Source organism: Rutidosis leptorrhynchoides, chromosome 8 (assembly GCF_046630445.1).
Source record: "Rutidosis leptorrhynchoides isolate AG116_Rl617_1_P2 chromosome 8, CSIRO_AGI_Rlap_v1, whole genome shotgun sequence".
Lineage (NCBI taxonomy): Eukaryota > Viridiplantae > Streptophyta > Magnoliopsida > Asterales > Asteraceae > Rutidosis > Rutidosis leptorrhynchoides.
The window spans coordinates 257,699,562-257,705,695 of record NC_092340.1 but is presented as its reverse complement, the minus strand read 5'-3'; the positions used below and the strand labels follow the sequence as shown (position 1 = coordinate 257,705,695).

The window sequence follows — 6,134 nt, the reverse complement described above, 5'->3', positions numbered from 1 at the left end:
CATTCAAGTTCATAAATGCGGTTTGGTGATTCGGGAACTTACTACCTACATATAATACGCCATTTCGTAGGTAATCAAGCATACAATCCAACTAAACACTTACCAATAATAATTCATGGCATTCAATGCATCAAATGTTCACATTTAGTTCTATCAAACCCTAACCAACATCAAAAAAATCAATAATCAAGTTTATGAAGTTTTCTAAAGCAACCTACACATCAAATTGAAGCTAGTGATACTAGTAACACAATTAAAACATGAACTTTTAACATCTAACAACTTTTAAGCAACTAAATCTCAAGAACAACACACCAAAATTTAAGTTCATGCTAGTTACTTCAAAACAACAAGATCGAGCATACAAGTCACATATTCATGTTAGACTTGAGCCATAGACACTAATTAACACTTTTATAAGTTAAAAACATCAAGAACACAAAATCTAGTGATTTTAGAAAGTTTAATGAAATCGGTATGGAATCGAAGAGGAAGATGCAAGGATTCCAAATATGTAATTTGTTTTGCAAAACACTTGCTAGATTGAATTTAGATGATGATTCTTTGAATTTGAGTTTGAGAGAAAAATGTTGAAGTAGTAAAAGAGAAAGAGATGGATGAATGGATGAGAGTGAATGTTGACCAATTTGACCTAGTAACATCTTTGGTCATTTGGCAAGTCTTGTCCCTCAAGTTTCATTCGGGTGCGTGAATTACATAAATGAGATAATTTAAAACGCGTATCAACGGGAGATGTTATAAATATATAACGGCCTTTAAAATGAATAACAAAAAGTAAACGGAAAAAGGCGGGATGTTACACATACGAACTCCAAGTATAAAGCTAATAACCTCCATTACCGCAACTAGCATAAACAATATCATATACTCTAAAATATAATATGCTATACTACAACACATACACAAACTATATGGTTAACCATACGCGCGTCATGGTGCTACCGGCTCCGTGGTTCACACCATATGAAATGCTATGACGCTACCGGCTCCGTGGTTCACGCCACTACGCATTTGAGTCATACTCTTTTATAGTGCTACCGGCTCCATGGTTCACACTTCGGTGTTACCGGCTCCGTGGTTCACACCGCATTTTATAGTGCTACCGGCTCTATGGTTCACACTTTGATGTCATCGCCTCCGTGGTTCACATCACAACTCGAGTCATACTCTTTTATAGTGCTACCGGCTCCATGGTTCACACTTCGGTGTTACCGGCTCCGTGGTTCACACCTCATTTTATAGTGCTACCGACTCCATGGTTCACACTTTGATGTCACCGGCTCCGTGGTTCACATCACAACTCGAGTCATACTCTTGTCGAGGTGATACCGGCTCCGTGGTTCACACCTCAACACTCGTGCTATAGTGCTATCGGCCCCGTGGTTTGCACTACAACACACGTACCATGATGCCACCAGCTCCGTGGTTCACATCATAGCACACTCACACATACTATGGCACTTTCGGCTCCGTGGATCATGCCATAGCATACAAATAAACATACTATATACATACATGCATAAATATCCCACTCACCTTAATGCCTCAATGAAGTGCAATCCAAATCCCGCAACTCGCCAATGGAACGTACGTATTCCGTTTATCACATAATCATCAATACAAACTCATTTGGGCTCTCGACCCGCCCAAATGAACAACAAGTGCAAAATACACCCTTTTGCACTTTTAACGCTACCTGAAGGTTCAAAACTAACGAGACTAGTTCCCGCGTTCCCGAAATACCCAAAGACACCACATATAGCCATTAAACACCCACTAGCCCGCATATTCGCCCAAAAACCCATTTTGACCCTTAACAAAGTCAAATTCTCACATTTGCTAGTTTTGACTTCAAAATACCACCAACACAAGTTTATACTTTAACTTAACTCATTTTAAGTTTATAAACCTTACCCATACGACAATCGAACCGAAATCACCAACAAACCCTAATTTTGACTCTATTCAAAATTAGTCAACCAAATGTACATAAATGGTTTCCACTACTTCAATAATCACTAATACTAGTGATTATTCACTCTATGCAAGCCTTACATGTTTAAACTCGCTCATCGAACCCAAAACCCGCCTTCATCACTTATAAACCCGATTCTTGGTGTTAACCTTCCATTAACAACTAGTGGGGTTTTATTATGAACTCACAATCAAAAACCCCCTAAATATGAACATGAATCACTAGAATGAAATTCGGATAGGAGACTTACCACTAGTATCATATCGTAGCTAAGAACAAGGAGAATGACGTTTGTTCTTGCTCCAAAGATCGAATCCCGCTTCCTCTCCTTCAATTTACACTTTGAATGGATTGGAAGAAATGAAGTTTAGAGAGAAAGGGTGAAAGAAAAAGAGAAAAGAAAAGATTAAATGAGATGAGTGGATGAGGTTTGAGCCTATAATCTGATCCACACGCAAAATGACCAAAGTGCCCCCAACGAACCCTTAAAATTACAAAGTTTAAGGCCCAGAACTGCAGCATCATCGCGTCGTGGCCCTCTTTCTTCGCGCCGCGACCTACAGCGTGGTCTGGTGGTCTTGGTTACATGCTGTCTGATCTTGATTCGAGTTCAATACCGCACCGCGACCCACTAGGCCGCGCCGCGACCTGGTGTGGGCACGTCTCGTACCCTTCATACACTAGACATACATACTCTCTAGAACACGTATAACAACCCTTCAATCACTCTCGTACTCTATATATATATATATATATATATATATATATATACGTCGCGTGAACTCCACGTGTGTATATATATATATATATATATATATATATATATATATATATATATATATATACATACATACATACATTTATAATACGACGAATCCATAATATACATTTACGTATGTATATGTATACACATATAAGTCGTACGAATAAACGGGTCTTACAATGTTGGGGGGTAGAAATGTGTTGTGGTCAAAGTTTGGGAGTAGAAATGTATGTTGGTGTAAGTGTGGGGTGGTTTTGTTTTTTTATTACAACCACCCCTTGCGGGTACAAACCTTTAAGCAAAGCGTGCATGTTTTTGAAGCTTAGGAGGAGCTACTATTCATCAATAGTAGCTAAACTGTGTGCTTTAGTATATAGGTATAATATAATATAATATAATATAATATATATATATATATATATATATATATATATATATATATATATATAATGTTAGTAACTAGGTAGGTGCCCCACGCTTTACTGCTGGCTTTGAGCGACCATGATGCAATCTAGAAATCACTAACATTGGAATATGCCATTTTAACCATTTATGACCCGTACCTGGTTCCGACTAAAAAATCATCAGCAGTTTATAAAAATACCATTTCTCTAACCATATTGTAAACCATAAACATAAACAATAAACTATTATCAACATATCAATATCTAATATGTTCATGATTAGGCACCAATTCCACATTATTCAATGAATCTTTTCACCATTCAACACCATCATTAGGAGGTACCACTTCCACCTTTAAAAAAAGAAGAAAGTTTCATACTGAACACATTTTTATCCAATAACATTTAAGCTTTTTCAGTGATATCAAGATATATGATACTATATACGTGTATGTATATATATAAATATAGATACCTTTGGCAAGTAGCAGCAGCAACAGAGTTACTCTCATCACATGATCCATTCACTAAAATCCTTAAGGTCAAACTGAACCAATATTAAGTGCAGACATATTGTTTGTATAAAAGCCAAATAATTATTCCTATTATTTAGTAAATAGTAAGATGTAGAAATTTAAAAATCAATCAGTTACAGCCATCCCATTTTATTCCATTACACTATGTAATGAACCTTGATTTGCCCCATTCATAACCACAATTTTATCAGGTATGTAATATATGTCTTTCTACTCTAGAAAAACAAATGAAATATAAATCACTTATAATAGTTCATACATATGATGGATCGAACTTACCATTAACTTTCTTACATATTTTGTTTCATTATGTAACCTGTTAAATTGCATTAATCCCTGTGTAATTGAAACTAACAAACTTGTCAGCATTTGAACACCTACACATAGTAAGGTTAATCAATATACAAACTGATTGCGCTGGATACAGAATATTGTTTTCATCAAACATTAAAAAGTAGAATAAAAAAAACATTCCACATCTTCAAGCCTAATTGGCTCATTCATGGTCGTGCTAAACAGGTTGATCCTCCTTGGATCTAAACAAAACAAAGATGAGTAATTACTGTTCTATTACAACTCCCACGGTGATTGATCATCTTCTAGTTTTGACTGTATCTTTCCAAGTACTTCTTTCACATTCCGTTTCATTTATGCATTCAATTAAACACTTGGAGGTAAGAATCAAATAAATGTGTGAACACCGATTTATCCATTTTAAAAAGTGTCCATTTGGGTTGCGTTGTAATTAGCTACCTTAGCATTAAAAATAGTATAGTCATTTTGTCTTGTATGTCGAATATTAAAAGTATACAGAGCTATCCAGTCATAATCCTACACATACACAAACAATGAAATTTAAGCACGTTAGGAAGCATTTATACGACTTAAAAAATACAACACACTTGAACAAAATATGAAAAAACTTACCTTCAACATAAAAAAATGGTTAAGGTGTAACGTGATGCCTCCATACAATGAGCATTCATATCTACAGGCTGTCAGGGTCATGTAAGAACTTTTTAAATCTTTTTTTTTTCTATTAAAGCATTTAATCAAACAATTAGAGTGCAAAGTAGAATACTTCATCAAATAATTAACTGTTACTCTCTATTTCACAACAAAAATACAAACATACATGTATTTCATCTTTAACAACGTTGGCGATTAGATAAGGAGATAAACATATAATAACATTTAAAAAGTCAAAAACAATAAGATTGAATATTTTAAAAACAAAAAAGGATAAGAAAATTAGCATTAATAAAGTGAACATATTAACATTACCTGCAAATAAAATGAAAACCTCCAAATGGCTACCAGTATTATGACAGCATCAACGTAAAATTGTTAATAAAATCTATCAACATAAGCAACACCAAAGAGAACGCTTATAATTAAGAATCTTACAATAATATACTATCTGTTTCGTAAAGCAATAAACGACATAAACAATGAAATGAACCGGATTCAGCAAAGAAAAAAAAAACTAACCTTTCAGTATGATGGAATTCTCAAATCTAAAGTCGACTCTTTAGCATCATGTTCATCTACAGAAGAACCCAAAAAGGACAAAAAAGAAAAAACAAACAAAACGGTAAGTTTTGATCAAGTGGGTAGACGAAACCATGAAAGAAAACGGAAAAGATCGAAATCGAAGAAAAAGAAGTGTAAACTATAAAAATGCTTGGAGATTCAACAACTATAAACCCCAAATCGGACAAAAATCTATACCTTCGCAAATTAAAAAGAAATCGACAAAGGTAGACCAAAATTCCCAATGAAAAAAAGCAAATAAGCAAATGAACCCTTAATCAAAGAACAATATATATGGCTGAAGGGAAACAAAAAACAGCAGCAGCAACAGAATTTTAGGGGTTGACAATGAATTTAGAGTAAATTGAAGTTCGGTTGTCACCAACGAAAGGAAGCCGATGGTGTGTGGTTGTTGATGAGGGTTGCGACGAGAGGCTGACGATAGCGGATGGTGACTGACGGTAAGTGAGGGTCAATCGCTGCGGTGGTGGTCGACCAAGAGGGTAGTTTTTTTCTTTTCTTTTTTTCAGGTTGTAGAAGGAACTAGGAGCATGGTGAGGAAAACAGAGTGTCGGATAATGGGGTAGAAGATTATGGAAGCTAACATAGAGATGGAGATCGTCTCGTACCATGCTTTGTATATAAAATGGTTTCTGTAGGTACGTTGGTTGAAGAGATAGATGAGGAAGCCTCTGGAAAAATTGATGAAGAAATATCTAAGGGTGGTAGAAGACCAACCCTTTTTAAATAAAAAATGTCATGAACAGTAAGTTCAATTTGCTCAAATGTAATATTAACAAGCTTGTGGTCAACTGCACTTCGCTACGGTGGAAGAGCGGTTGACTTTGTAAGTATTGATGTTCGTTATGCGCTAATAATAAGTAGCAATATATGATAAGCGT

The 6,134-nt window shown here is 35.3% G+C and overlaps 1 long non-coding RNA gene across 2 annotated transcripts; it reads right to left on the bottom strand.

The window, feature by feature from the left end:
* Window positions 1–3,321: 3,321 nt before the first annotated feature.
* Window positions 3,322–5,920, bottom strand: LOC139862810 (uncharacterized). Of its 2 annotated transcripts, XR_011764286.1 has the most exons (6): window positions 5,431–5,920; window positions 5,191–5,246; window positions 4,984–5,012; window positions 4,627–4,694; window positions 3,639–4,530; window positions 3,322–3,516 (listed from the first exon to the last, which is right to left on the bottom strand). It is a non-coding gene; the product is annotated as an uncharacterized lncRNA (long non-coding RNA). The 2 variants fall into 2 exon arrangements; XR_011764285.1 differs by lacking the exons at window positions 5,191–5,246; window positions 5,431–5,920 and having other exon boundaries at window positions 4,984–5,061.
* Window positions 5,921–6,134: the final 214 nt, after the last annotated feature.